The 15,386-nt window shown below is 46.1% G+C and overlaps 1 long non-coding RNA gene across 1 annotated transcript in view; it reads left to right on the forward strand.

The window, feature by feature from the left end:
• Window positions 1-15,386, forward strand: part of LOC121075716 — a 165,603-nt gene that overhangs the window by 48,744 nt on the left and 101,473 nt on the right. The window contains exon 7 of the long non-coding RNA XR_005823123.1: window positions 1,935-2,096. This is a non-coding gene — a long non-coding RNA (uncharacterized LOC121075716). The remainder of the gene's footprint in view (window positions 1-1,934; window positions 2,097-15,386) is intronic.

A 15,386-nucleotide genomic window follows, 5' to 3' on the forward strand; every position in this document is an offset into this window, starting at 1 on the left:
GCGAACAACTTGAATCAAAGCTGAAGAAAGTTTTCTTGTCATCCCTTGTGAAACATAACTCACTTATACAGCTAACAGGTGTTGTGTGACTCTTCATTATCGCAAAAACAGAATGTGTTCCTACTCCTAAACTTAGCTTGCTTTTCTCTTGGACTTTGTTAGGAAATTTCTTCCTTTGGAGATCTTAAATCTTCTCTATATTATTCCTGTCACCATTCTGCCAAGTAAAATGTGAAGTAACACAGCTCTGCTGTGATTATCAATAAGATGTTAAAAATATCCCGAGCTTATCTAAGTTTGGGCTTCTAATGTGGTGACAGCATTGGAGCTGACCTGGTGTTAGGAAAGTATTTCCAGCTGCTCCAGTACTGCTGAGATCCTCTGTCAAGGCTCATTCCTACAGCCTGTACCGTCCACGCTGTCATCGCAGGGGGAAAAGGTGGGTTCTTAATATGCATTTACTAACACGCAAGTGCATTACCAGGTTAAGGTGGACCGTTAAGCTCCCTGCTCTAAGTGGATGTGCTAATGCGTATACAGAGCTTACAAGACTCAGTATTCACTGCTGGGAAGTGCATGTGCTTCTTCTTCTTTTTTTTTTTTATATATATATATATATATGAGCCATTTGATGTATGGGAAATTCTGTGGGGAAAGAATGTCCCCTCCTGTAGACAAGATGCCTGAACTCTTTTGGAGACTCTTTCAATGAACTTTTGAGATATCATTTCCCAATGTCGTTCTTAATTGCCGTGAAGTTTGAAGGTTTTTTTTTTTTAAGTACATTTGATTTTTTTCTCCCAAACTAGTTGAGCTAGTTCTCATCTACTGAGCTAGTTGAGCTAGTTCTCATCTATTCTGGAACCTACTGATTCCAGTGATAGCTGCAAATGTGTCTGAGAAGTGTAAGCAGTTGCTGAAGTTTTAGTGTGAAAAGGTTTGTGGGAAGGGCTCCTCAGGTACAAAATTACATGTTTACTAAGATGAAATTTCAGCTCTACCTTTTTTTTCTCCTGTCAAAGTTTCAAAATCAGGCCACTGGCAACGAGCTGTGAGTCAGAGGTCACTGTTGTTTTAGGATTAGTACTGTAGCTTTTAACAAGTGTGGGTGTTAGATGTCCTTATAACTTAGGGAAAGGTTGTGCACCTCCTGTTATATATTTTGTATTGACACAAGATGATGATGCAGGTTCTTAGAAATTCAGACTTGCCTGTCTCTTATGTAAGGGACCCTGGAGCCAAAATACCTTTTGAGGATCTAGTTGTGCCATAGATTAGGCCATTCAAATTGCCCGGCACAGCAGGAAATACAAAGCAGATCTCCCCTTACTGCTGCCTGAGAATTTTCTGACTGTCGGGATGCAATTTGGAGACTTCATTCAGCAGACCTGAGCCCATGTAAGATCTGGGACATCCTCTCCAGGGCAAGGGTCTCCATCACAAAGGGATGAGGAACCTGGGGAGGAAGTTCACCGAGCAGGTAACAGATAACATTAACAGCAGGTTATATACATTATAGCAGCAGGTAACAGATAATATTAAAGACATGGATTTGAAATATACTGAAGTCTTGTGTAGAGTATATAAGTTATGTTTATGATAACACCTGACAAATACAAAGCCATCACTGCGTGGTGACTTACCACTTGGTTATTTCTATCTCAGCAGCGAAGACAATTTCTTCCCTCAGGATTTATTGACTTGGTTTTAAAGTTATGTAGCAGACTTCGGACAGGGCAACACTTAAAGTTTATTTTGGGCAAACGTTCTTTTAAAAAGACTTCAAAAGCCTTCAGATGGAATGTCTTAAGTTTTCCCATGGAGAAAAACCTTAACTAGATCAATTATGTCACAGTAATCTATGTATGTTGTCAGGAGTGGTTTTGTTTCTGAAGGGTGCGTGGAATTTCAACTATCAATTTCTAATTTTTCAGGAGTCAGAGAGGTCACCCATGCTCGTTATGTTCCTCTAAGTTCCCAGCCAAATGTGCTGACAGAAGAAATTGTTCCCAACAGTTCAAACTCTGCCGAGATCCTCTGTCAAGGCTTGTTCCTACAGCCTGCACTGTCCACACTATCGTCAAAGGGGGGAAAAGGTGAGTTCTTAGTATGCGTTTATTAACACGCATGCGTACTACCAAGTTAAGGTGGGCCCTAAGCTCCCTGTCACCTCTAAATCAACGTGTTAATGTGTATACAGAGCTCTCATGTGCAAGAAGTCTCCTGTTAGTTGCTAACTGAACTCAAGAATATGCATTTCTTTTAAAATAGTTAACAGCCACTCAGATTTGATCTTCATTTTTCTAGGCTGTCCTGAACCAGTACAGCAGGTGCTGGCCTCTTGAGGAAGCTCTGCCGTGAAGTAGACGTTACTCTAGGTGAATCCATTAGCCCTGTTCCTCTTGACCATATGGATGGGGATGTAGTTCCCTTTGAAAATCATGGAACAACTAAAGATACACTACACTTCTTCGGTGGGAGCTGACTGTAGTAACCATCTCTTGCTTTTACTCACGTTTTTTTAATCTGTTTTGAAGCAATTCACTATTGCCATCCAGGATTATCAAGAGTCAAAAAAAATGTCTTAAAAATGCCGCTATCTCCATCAAAGAGATTTTGCACGTGTTCATCTACAGTAATACTAACCTCAAGCTGTCTGTCACCTGCAGCAGCTAGGAGGAACTCCCACGTTGTCCTGCCTCTCTCAACACTGGAAGGTCGGTGGGATGAGAATGTTTTCCCTACAAGGCTGATTGTGGCTTGTGCAAGAGGCAGGATTCAGATCTGTAAAGGTTTTATTTTACAAAAGCAAATCTTACATTCCCAGTGGGTCTGGTGTTGAAAGATTGCTACTCTTACACTGCACATCCTTTGATCAGTGGCGTTTACTATTCAATATATCCACCCATTTCCCAAGTTAAAAGTAGCTGCATGTGGAATAGTATTTTAATATCTATACCAGTTTAGATGCATGCAGGAGGTGCAACTGATTGTTTCTTTGATATACTTCGTGATGAATGCTTCCTTCTATGCATAATGGTTGCATGACAATAACATGTCTGTTGGGAGGGAAGCTGGGAATTAGGAGCTCTGCTGTGACCACCAGCAGTTGTTTTCTTCCTGACTTGAATTGGCATGACCCTGTTAGCCTGACACCTGTTCTGTTCCTGCGATAAACTGTACCTGTTCCTGCGATAAACTGTAATTAAATATAGGGAGTAGGAATCCTCTTTTCTCTTTCTCTTGTGTGACCCTCAGCAAACTGTTCCGTCTCCTCTCCTGTAGTTGTGAAGTAGGCAATGGGTAGAAATAACTTGCTCCTTGAGTCAGTGTGCATGGCTTGACCTTGAGACTTCTGTGTCTTGAACTTTAGAAAGCAGCCCTTAGCTGAAAGCCTGGATCTGCTACTGAAAATAGTAAAAGGTAGCTAGCCTCAACATGATCTGCAGAAAGAATTGTAGCTGTCCTCTGCAAGTTTCTTTTTTTTTGGGGGTGGGGGTGGGGGGTGGCAGGGGGGAAGTTGCTACAACTTTTTAAAGTATTGCTCTGAATTGAGGTCTCTGCTTTAAGTTGGCAGCCAAGTTCCTGAATATGGTGAAATGTTGGAGGTGTGAGAGAAAGGTGGATAAGAAAAAGCAATTTGCACCCCTAGGAAACCTGGGCACGCAAAAAGTATACCAGATATTGCAAAACGATGCAGCTAAGAAGTGACCATTAGGCTTTTCAAAGGTGTGCTTCAGGTTACGTTTGCTGTAGCTGCAAAGTGCAGCTGAGGTTCCAGTTTCATACCTGGATGGATAGAGTCTTTTTCTTTCCAGCATTGCTGACACTGGTGCTTTGCTGCTCTCCTTCTGCTGTGCAGCAGTAGCAGAAGGATGGAGCTGGTGGCCTGACAGGAGGTAGGTCTGCCAGCACTGCACAGTGGAATACGGAAGTTAGCTCAGTGTGTGCCCAGTTGTTCTGTAGATCCCGGCAGTGCATAGGAGGGATCGCCACTCACGTGGGGGGGGGGGGAGTATATTTGGCTTCAGCCCAGAATTTATAAGGGTGGTGGCTCATTCAGGACATTGGTGCGAATAGGCTGTGGGGCAAGCACCTTGGAGTATGGAAGAAATTCATTGGGGATACCATTAAGATTATTAACAGGATTGAAACTTCGGTCTTTAATACAAGGCAGTGCGTTCTCTGAGTTGAAAATCTGCTTCTCCTCAGAAAATGAGTGACTGGATGATCTCCTTTCTTATCTCCAGGATATGTTGTAAACTTTTCCATTGACCTCATGGCTTCCTCAGACAGCTGTCTCAGCTTGTCCTCTGCTGGAGTGACCTATTACTTATCAGCTCATTATCTAAGGATTTACTAAGAGCTTATGCCAGAGGCCAAAGGTGAATACCCAGAAATGTAGGCATTTCTTTCATTATCCCTACCAGGTGAATCGTGTGTGGCATTTGGCCTTTGAAGTAACCTGAGCATGTGAGAGGCAAGCACAACTCATCTGTGAACTTGAGAAACAAGTGAAGTGTGTAAATGACTGTCTGCCATCATTTGCCCTAAAAAAGGGCAAATATTGGCTAAGAGCTGCTGCTTTGAGATGCTCATCTTCAACCAGAGCAAGATGTGGCCAGGAAATTACATTTGTATCTGTCTTCCTCATCAATCACTTCATGAAAAACAATTAGAATGGATTGATCCTCTAGAATGTTATCCCAAAACTTATCCCAAAGCCAAAACCCATCAGGCATGCTTCTGCTGCTTTTCTCGTGTAAAAAAAGTCACATCTGAGCAGGCAGTCAGTCCTTCAGACCCGAGTGTTGGCAGAAAGAGTCACTGAGATCCCAACCAGCGTGTCCTCCTGTTTGGGACAGTCTCATTAATGCTGGGAAGCTTCTTTGGTTTTGGACATCCGGAAGCTGAGTAGAATTTTCAGTTGGTGTCACTGATTGATAAGAGATTATGTCACCCATTTTTTCACAATATGAATTTGGCAATTTTGTTGGCCTAAAAAATTCCTTTTCCAAAATCTTTGAATTTTGCAGAAAAGAAATTGAACGTGCAAAATCCCATTTATTTATTTTTTCCTGAGAAAGTTGATTATTTATAAAACAGAAACTGTTCTGTAGAAGTTGATCTCTCTGGAACAACAGTATCCTGTGATTCAGACCAAGATTTGCTGATAGAGCTGTTGATCCTTGATTTCCCTCAACCACAAAAAATGTGTACCTGTTGAAGGGCAATGTAGACTATTGAAACGCTCCCTTTTGGCACTGTGCAAGTCCACAGTAGCCATTGAAATGGAAATCAGGTTCCCAAACCTTCACCCACAAGATGAAGAGAAAGATCTTGTTTGTTTGTTTGTTCTACCGTAAAGAGGAGAAAATGGGCTGAAATTTTGTGGAGAGAGAAAATGGGCAAAATTTCTTGATGGTTACACTTGATGCTTTTGGTTACAGAGAGGCACGAGAGATGGTGCCTCTGTTCTTTAGCAGCTTGTGGAATATTTTCCCAATGAAGCACAACTGCGGGGGTGTGGAAAACAGGGTCAAAAAACACAAGTAGGGATGAGGCTTACTGGCAAGAAACCATTTTTCTTAGGGCTTATGAGGAAAGAGCGTCATTTGGTTATCGTGACAGAGCAAAGCAGTCCTGTCTGGGCACCAGGCTTTAAAAAAAATGACACCATGTCAAAATCCCCCTGCATTCTTTTTAGGTGCTTTTGTTTTCTTTTTGTCACGAGTTTTGGGAAGCATGATGTTGTGGTTTTCGTCTCCTAAAGCTGTACTGCTGGATGTCTGCCCAACATGAGACATACGTGAGCAGGGAGACTAATTTAGTTTTTCCTCCATCATTATGGGGGTAGCTTGTTGTGCAGAGCTTGCCTCTGAAGACAGGCAGAGAGGTGTTTGTCCCTTTCCAAACTCACAGAACCACAGAACGAGGCTGGCAGGGGCCTCTGGAGGTCATCTGGTCCAAGCCCCTGCTCCAGCAGGGACACCCAGAGCCGCTTGCCCCAGATCATGTCCTCGAGATCTCTGAGCTTTCAGCTTCTCCTTTTGGAAGGACAGCTTGGAGTACAAATTGCTTAGGTCAGGACTTTTTCCCCTGTAGCTTTTATCAGAATGGCATGACTTCTGAATATTACCCTTCATATTTACTTTTCCCTCTGTTCTGAGATGCTTGATTGCCATTGTGCACTCAGAAACACCCAGTGGTCCTATTTCTATATCCAGTCCTGAGATAAACCAGCCTAGGACTGTGTGTCCAGTGAAATCATCATTACCAGATCATGGCAGCAATGTAGATGTCTTTGCCAAAGAGATACTTGCTCTGAGAACCAAATATATTTTCACTTCTGAGGCCCAAGCAGCTCTGTCACATTCAATTAATTTGATACACACAAGTGCACATATTATGAAGTTGCTTTTTGCTGTTTCTTACTGTACGCCTATGCTAGCAACCCATTTTTATTGTGATGCTGACTGTTCAAACTGAAAACTACAATTGCCACCTTTTGCCAGAGCTGGGCTTCTAAGTGATGGGAGGTATTAAATACACAAGGTGTTGCTGCAAGGTGTCACCCTACCTCTAGCTCCAGAAACAGAGAAACTGTTGCAAGGCATTTCTTGATCACAAAAAAAGTGCCTAGCCCTAAAACTGTACAAGAGCTTGAAGTTTACAGATACACCCCAAGCAACCCAAAAGCATTGCTGAGTGTATCACAGATGATGATCCACCCATAGCTAACTGTACTATTGAATTCTGTTAACAGGTTTGTAGCACCCAAAACTCAGAGTTTCGGGGGAAATTTTGGTAAAACTCTGACTTCTCTGAGCTGGGGGTGTTGGCTGTGGAAAACATCCACCAGTTGGATCCCGTGTATCTTCAGAGCTTCTTTTCCTGTCCCTGGGTCGTCAGTGAGTGAATGATTTTTCTGCCTAAAATTTAAGTAGGGAAAACCATCAGAATTTATCAGTTTCCAAAACCAGTTCTGCTGAGCAGGACGCTCATACCATAGTCACGCAATGATGGACTTGTACTCCTAATGCAGCTAGTGGCTGTATATTGCAAGGGGAAGGTGAACTTGGAAGGGAAAGAAAACACTTAATTTGGAGCTGAACTTCCATACCTGCCACAACACAGTTCAGTTACCTTAAAACCTGCAAGACAGAAGAGGGCAGAAGTGCAGAGTGCTGATGGCTAGGAGTACTTCAGGGAAAATTCTTCCACTGTCCTGGGAGCAGAGCAGAGGAATGGATAAAGGGTAGCTGCCCTAGATGAGGTCTTCTAGGAAAAAGTCCTTCTTGGTCTGAAATTTGGCACCAGGAGACAGGTGAGACATTCCTCAGTCAGCTCTTCAAGGAGGAAATTGAAAGCAGAGATAGGAACAAGCTGTGGGCAGTTTAAGTTGCTTAAGTTTAAGTTCAATTAGCTTTGCACTATTTTGCATTTTATAGACCTTCTTCTTCCTTTTGATCTTCTTTGGCCTTTTTGTTTTGTGGCACTGGTTTGGATGCAGTGCCTCGACCAGCCCTCCTCCCTATGCTTGGTACTTCCCTCAACCTTGACATGCTTCTCGGGGCCTGGATTCCAACTACTCTCCGGACCCTCATCATTTTCCTGCCCGAGAGCCTCGAATCTATTACCCAGGGACACCGCAGGGGTGGGTAGCACTGTGGGTGTTGGGGGCAGATGCCTCCTTCTGCTTCGAGCAGATGAGGGTCCAGCTCCTTTCCTCTCGTGGGTGGCCAAGCCCTCCGTCCTGCAGGTGAGCAGCTGGATCGGCTGCTGCCCCTTGCAGGGACTTACGAGGGGGCTGCTGGGCTTCAGTAGGGGCAGGCTGATGCCTCCTATCCGTCTCCCTCAGAGACTCCCAGGAGCCCCTCAGGCTGCTGATTTCTCGCTGCAGCCCGGCCAGCTGCTCAAGCAGTTCCTTGAGCAGGGCACACCTGCACCCATGACAGCCCTCTCTTCCCTCAGGACCCAGGGGGGCCTCCAGATTCCGGAGCTCGCCACAGTCACCAGCCTGGACTGCCACTTCACCCCGCAGGGCATCCACCTGGGTGCCCACATGAGCCCAGAGAGGCCATGTCCCCTCAGTTCGGGTTGCCCCCTCGGCCAAATAGGTGGTAGGAAGATGGAGAGTTCTGGTAATGCAGTGAACTATTGCTAGAGAGTCCTCAGGACTTCCATGACTTTTTGATGACTTGCCTGATAAAAAGACTGTATTGAAATGAAGACCAGAATCATTCTAGGAGCCTTTTGAGAGCTGGGTTCAAGAAAGATGGCAGCTAACGCTTGGGAAAGAAAAGTTTTTCTGGGTTAACCTCACCTGGTTTCTTCTGCTTCCAAGGTGCATTTCTCTCTTCTTCTAAAACATTTTACTTCACAGTTGAGTGGGAGCAAACAGGGGGTCCCTTGCCGGCTGCACTTGAATTCTGGTTTTCAGAGCCTTGGCACAGAGTGCTGCTGTCCCATCAGGACAGTGGTTTGGGGAGAGTGACAGCGGATGGCTGAGGAGATGCTGTGAGCCCGAGCAATGGCTGTGCGTAGCTTTACCAGCCCAGGAGCCAGGAAGAAGCACAGGTGCGTGGGCTGTGCGCTGCTTTTCCAAAGCCTAGGCAGACATCTTCACTTTTTGTACTGCCAGCGACAGCGTCCAGCTTGTGGACTCAGCTGTAGATGCCAGATGTCTGTGTACTTTTGGTAATGGGAGAGTCAGGCTTCCACTGCTGCCCAGGTCCAGATACATATAAATAGGGGGATGTTCAGGGATGCCTAAAATGCATGTGAGTAGGACAATGGAGCCCTTAACTTTGTAAATAACTACCTTTAAAGCCTTTTGAAATGCAGTGTTTCTGTCACCATTGTGTGTTTAGACTCTCTACCCTCTTTGTTTCTGCTGTGTTGCAGAGGAATGTGGAAGTAGCCCTAAAGCTGTGCTTGAAAGAAAGCCTGGCACGCTGGCCAGGTAATTGTCTGGCCTCAGTCACCTGGTGTTAGGCAGGGTCGAAGTGGGTTGACTACTCATCAGCTGTATGCCAGCTGATGGACCCATAATTGCAGTGGCAGGTGACCACCCTTCCCTCTGTGATTCGGTTAGGGAAGAGTTTGGATTCAAGTCAGATGGGAGAGAGCAGCTCTGAGATGAAGTTAGAGTTGTGCTGGTTGAACAGATTTGGAGTTTCTCTGCTTTGGGAAGCTCGGTCACTGTGAGTAGGGCAGAGGAGAGAGAACACACCTGACTTCTCAGGTACTTGGCAGGTTTCCACTATTTTTATTTTTTCTTTCTGTCTTAGAGACTGATGGACCTATAAGCATGTGAACCTATGTTCAAAGGCTGTGGCTGGGCTGGGAAGGCAGCTTTCAAGGAGAGCACTTTTAGTGAGAACCCAGGGGAGGAGGAAACTTGTTTTCAGTACATGTGCATGGGCTTGAGAAGAGCGGTGGTGGGTGCTGCTGGCAGAGAGGTGGGGCAGCAGCCCGTGAGTAACTCAGGTAGCTCTTTGCTCATGGGGCGCGTGGGCCTGGGGGCTGCCTGGCACCTTGGAGACACTGGGGTCAGCTGGATGAGCTGCGAGGGAGATGGGGTTTTTGAAGTGTAGGAATTGACAGCTGAGAAGACTGGTGCCATGTGGGGAAGTTTTGAGGAAGGGAAATGAGTTACTTCTTTCTGCAGGTGGTTTCTGGTCTTCATCCCTTATAGTAGGTTGCTGGCTACAAAGAAACCAGGATGACAGGAGGTGATAAAAGGTGGCTGCCCAGGTCAGCAGGGGAATCGCAAGCTCAGGAGTCCCAGCCTTGCAATGCTAAAATTCTGGAGTGCTGGAGCAGGGTCATGAGGCAGAGAAACACAGGGTGTTAATGGGGGCTGTTTGCAGCAGTGAGATCTGTCACACCTGTGTGAAAACCCTGCAGACCTTGAAGGTGTCTGCCAGGAAGGCTCAGCAGCATGAGAACAGTTCCCTGTCCCTGTGTTTGCTGGTTTTTGTAGCATCTCCAACAAAGGTCGGTTCAGCTGACAGGACGGGCTCTTTCTGCCCATGGGCAGGAGGTGGGATCGAACTGCTTTTAATTGAAGCTCCTGGCTCTGATAGACTTGCTCAGCTGGCTTATTTCAGTGCTAAATTACAGTGTGTTCTGATAATATTTTGTAGACTTGAGTGTTGGTGGGTCAGTTGTGATAAAACATCCCTGAAGTGCTGGTGAGATGATTAAACTGTAGCTTGTAATTAAACTAAGATGTGTTTTCTGTAAGTAATGGATCTGCATCAGAAAGAAACAGCAGGAAAAGGGCAGGACAGGAACAGAAATGTTTCTGGTGAAGAATATAAAATGGTATTTTATGTTTTGCAGAGCATGTGGAGAACGTGGGTGGTTCAACTGAAACGTATTTAAAGTTTTGTCCCTATCGTGGCTGAGGGAGTGAGTGATTGCTGCACCATACTGCCAGGCAGCTTGTTCCTCACAGGCACTGCTTTGTAAGAGACACATGTACAAGCCATCCTTAACATGTCTGTTGCTGTTAAAGTGATGCATTTTGCATATTGCACGGTGTTCCGGTGTGATGCAGTTTGCGCACAAAAAGCAGGAGAGAAAACAGACACAGGGACATATGCTCTAGGCAGACAAGGTCTCCCTGCTTGTCCAATCCTTCTGCACAGTGCAAAGGCCACCCCACCTGGCGCATCCCACTTCTCCTCATTCCCTCTATGCTCCTCAGGGCCTTTGCTGGTGTCTTAAAAGCTCCTGAAGAACAGCCGCGTAGACTCGAGCAGCCCAGCACGAGATGTTTCCATCCTCCTCTGTGATGCAGCAGACATCTCTGGTGTGACTCTGAGTCAGGCTGTGTCAGTCATCTCAGGAGCACATGCAGATCTCATTTAGGCTTTTCCAGAAAAGATGTGCAATTCCCTTAGTGCTTATATAGATTTTCCACAGTGTGGTATTTGGCTGCTTAGTCAGAGTTATCTTTGTGTTTTAAGAATAGATTTGACTACAGTCTCCTTGGCTGTACTGCAGAAGAAAGACTTTATTTGTCTTAGCACAGACACCTTGGTATGAGTGTCAGATGTGCCAGTGAGTATATGCTTAATTAAACAGCCTCCTTAATAGGTTTTGTTATCGTTTTAGTGCTCTGTACTTCAATCGTGTCTCTTAAAGGGCTATTTAATGAATTTCTGAGGCCATGTGATGAGTAATGTTCTTTGCCTGCTTGTTACGTAAAATTCATTAATGTTTCCCTTTGCATACATTGTTGAATTACAAATGTTATGACTTAATTAGTTTATTGCGATTTATGGGACAGCGGAGGTAAGGTTTTTGTTTTTCCCTTATTGATCTCATGCAGCACTAACCTGTTTAAAAGGAGCAAACAAACAGAAACTTGAGTCGTTTTGGTTTCCCTGCTGAGAAACACCTCCCCTTGACCCGCAGCACCTGGGGACTTTTCCATAGCTTGCTAATGTTAGTGTTTCCCCAACGAAGGAAAAAAATCTGCTAGCACTAAGCAAAGCTTCCCTTTTAAGGGATTGGCAGGACTCAGGCACCAGCGCTGCTTTGAGCGTAGAACGTCAAATATGTATTTTCTTAAAAGCAGGTCCCCGTAGTATTTCTTTCCTTCTGAGTCTAACATAAATATTTGGGGGTAATTCCTTAGCTGGTATAAATTTAAGAACTTCCATCTGCAGGCCTGAAAAAGGGGCCAGAAAAGTACCCCAGCTATTTTTTCTATACTTCCTTGGGAGTTCAAAGTATTAACGCCAGTGGGGGTAGAAAAAAGTGCCTCATGGGTAGGCGCAAGTCTTCAAAGCTGTTGCTATCTGAAGTTCCTGCTGAGGCTCACAGGGGTTAGGAAGGCTCAATATACTGCAACTACGGGAAAGAAAGGGCACAACATCCCTTGAAAGTCCTACCCGCTGGAATTAGCACTAATTTCCAGCAGTCTGAAGTAGCACGTTCCTGCTGTACCTTCCAGCCCAGCTGTTGATGCTTCCCAGACCTATTTTCTCAAACAGAAATTTTATTGGGTGGGGAAAACGTGCAACAGAGCAGAAGTTGTCAGGTCGGTTCTGTAGGGCGACTCCAGTTGCGGTGTGTGCTGGATGTGGTGGGTGCCCTGGTACCCGATCCGTGCACTGCCACAGCCCCTCTGGTTTGTCATCACGGAGTCTCAGCCCAGCAAGAAAGGAGCATGGCTGGACTACTTGTGGAGGAAGCAGAGCGAAAGTGGTAATAGCTTGCTCAGGGTGCATAGGGAATCTGAGGCAGACAAACAGAACTGTCCTAGATTTTAATGGCAGAAGCATCCCTTCTTCCACTTGATTTTATTCCCTCCTTGCCCCCCCCCCCCTAGTTTATTCATGCTCCATTTCCAGGTTTTTTCTCTTGTTACAACTGGAGGTGCTTCAGTTTTCTCTCTTTCCCTTCCTAAGTCCTTCTCCTCCTACCGCTGCCTTTATTCCTCCTTGTTCTTATTTCCTGCTCTGGATGGAGTGCACTGAACTCCCTTGGAAATGAGCTGCTGCTGGTGAAGGCTGGACTCGTTTGGAATTGCAGCCACAGAAGCCAGTCTCTCTTCCAGTGTAACGAGGTCGTGAGACGTCTTGTGGTAGTCTTTAAAGCCGCCTCTGTCTTCCCCAAAGAGAGAAATGCAAGGAGAGGCTGTTGCACCACTGTTCCTCCTGCTGATGATGCAGACTGGAATTGCTTTTCCTCAAATGCTACCTGTGCTGGGTTAAGGCTCAGCTTTGTGCTGTCGTAATCCCACAGTCAAGACCACAGCAACCACACTAAGCTAGAGCAGCCCGAAACTGGTCTCGCTGCTGTTCCCTCACTGTAATGTGTGCCTTGTGTGAATTCTCTGAGAGTTCAGATCTTTGACTTGACTCTGACCCAGTGTCTCAGCTTCAACCCAAAGTGGAACCACTTGGTCTGGGAGCAGCCAAGTTAGACTTAAACTGCAGAAACAACTGCTGAGAAGATTAACAGACCGATTTCCTTACTTTGCTGCCCTTCTTCCTCTTTTCCGTGTGGGGGGGTCAGAAGTAAATGATCTTTAAAGTCCTTTCCAACCCAAACCATTCTATGTTTTGGGCCATAACTATAGGTACTTCTGGAACGTCTGGTTTTGCTGGAGAGAGTCGGTCTCTCTGGGAATTAGGAATGTCCATGCTGTGTCATCTTCATTTTCAGATCAGAGGGATGGATATGAAAGGAAGAAGGAATTTTCTCATGCTGTAAGAATTTTTCAAGTTTTTTTTTTTCAGTGTTTTCCTACCAGGCTGGAACGAGTTTTACTCTAGAAATTTTATTTCCTGGTAATTGGGGGGTGGGGGTGGGAAGGGATACAGGACTGGCTGGCACGAGAAGAAAACTTAAACTTCCAGTAAGTACCTGAACCTCCTAAAACAAGGTCATTTCTGGCTGTTTCCAAAATGCCTTCCCCCTCCCAGAGTGCTAACCTGGGGGTCTGCTGAAACCGATCCATTCCCATAGCTGGTTGAGACTTCAGTGAATCAGCCCTGTGAGAAATCTCTTCAGGAAATTCCTGCCTGACTGTACCCTGGCATCACTCTCTGACTAAGTTGGGAGCTTCCTTGGTTTGCGTGGCTGAGCAGGACAATAGGTCAAACCCTTGGTGCTGCAATCCTGCAGCCCAGCTGCGGCTCATGGCTCCAAGGACGAGGGAGAACTGTGTCCCATCCAAAACCTCTCTTAGCCGCTGAATTCCCCAGAACGGGTGAGCTCGCTCCTATGGTGCTGGGACATGTTCCTGCTCTGGGAGAGGTGATGTAAGCATGGCGTGGTAGCGGCTTACATTGGGATTGGGAGCTGCAGGGTTTCTTCCAGGAAATCTGTGTTCGGCTTTATAACCTCCAGGAGGTAGCTGTATATTAGAAAACTTCCTCCTACCCCATGGGAAGGAGCAGTCTCTTCTGTACACTGTAAAATATATCTAAAAGTTCTTTGTGAACCGACAGCTTGGAGTTTTCAGGGGTCTCGCTTGCTGCAGGTGGGTGTGACGAGTTTGACACGGGCTCTGAGGTGAACCTGGCAATGGAGCGGAGCTGCCTGTGTCTGCCCCTCGTTGGCTCTGGGACCTAAGGAACAGAAACTGCCGGTGTGGTTTCGTACCAGAGCACCAAGTGACACAGGCAGTCTGTTAGGTGCACCCTTGATGCCTGGAACCGGTAGATGCTGCTTTTGTCGTGGGCCATCTTTGCGTGTCCCGAGGCTGCGGCTCGCCCTGCGCTGCTGCCTTCGCCCTTTCACTGCTTCCTGGTTCTCAAGGCCGGCTGTGCAATGCGTAAGGAGGGGATGGCCAAGATGATGAATCCTGCTGTTAACATTCACCTAATTGCCTCCCAGTCGCCCTCCACCCAAAGGTGACTGCCTTTCAGCCTGAGCACTCCTCGCCTCAATTGTTGGGTGTCTTTTAAGTGCAGCGAAGCTAAACTTATCTCCGCTGACCAGTACTGGAGGAGAAGCAAAAATTTAACAGGCTTTGCTTTTATTCAGCTTCCCAGCAGCAGCACCTTGTTGACTCTTACCTCCTCTGCAAGGTGTTTACCCTGGCATAGCTAGATGTGTGCATGGAATGAGACAGCCCCCCTGCCCCCGAGTCTGGATGGGCCTGGATTGCAGGTCCCAGGGGTAAACAGACTTGAGGAAAGTGTCATCAGTGTCACAAAACGCCTGCCCCCTTCAGAGTCTCTGCTTGTTGTACAGAGCAGTTTGAATATTGGCTGTGCAGTGTTCTGATATCCCTGTGTGTGCAAGTCAAAGCGATTAAAAAAGATTTCACTTCTCAAAACTGAAATCTCTCTGTCTTGTAGGAGACTCGAGGTGTAGGGCTTGGTGGAGGGGGGGCACCAAAACCAACCGAAGAATACCCCGCCCCCAAAAAAACAAAACCAAACACCTTGACCAAAACTCTTCCCAGACAGGAGGAGGAGGGTTTAGTGAGGCAGAGAGAGGAATGCTTTTTGAGAGATAATCCTTTTGTAGAACTAATAAAAATTCATTTTACCACAGACTTCTCTCTTTTCTTGCATTCAAGCATCACGGCCTTCAAGCCTTGAGTTAAAATCAAGCTGTCACTGCAGATACTTCTTTTTACCTTCCTTACCTGAGCAGCTGGGAGGGAAATGTGGCACAGGAGCGGCAAAAGGGCACAAGTCTATAGAGAAATGGGTCGCTCATTCTGGAGTTGCTGCTGGACAGGCTGCTGGCTGGTGCCACCTACACAGCGCCGGCATCCGTCTGGCACGGGAGCAGCCAAGTGTGCTCGCCCGGCCTTGCAGGTCTCCAGGTGCCAGGGACTTCTGGGTGGTATCGCATATTGAGCGTTTCCCAGAAAGAGCGTGTCTATGTGCAAACATGCTGAATAA

The sequence above is a fragment of the Cygnus olor genome, chromosome 10, assembly GCF_009769625.2.
Source record: "Cygnus olor isolate bCygOlo1 chromosome 10, bCygOlo1.pri.v2, whole genome shotgun sequence".
Taxonomy (NCBI): domain Eukaryota; kingdom Metazoa; phylum Chordata; class Aves; order Anseriformes; family Anatidae; genus Cygnus; species Cygnus olor.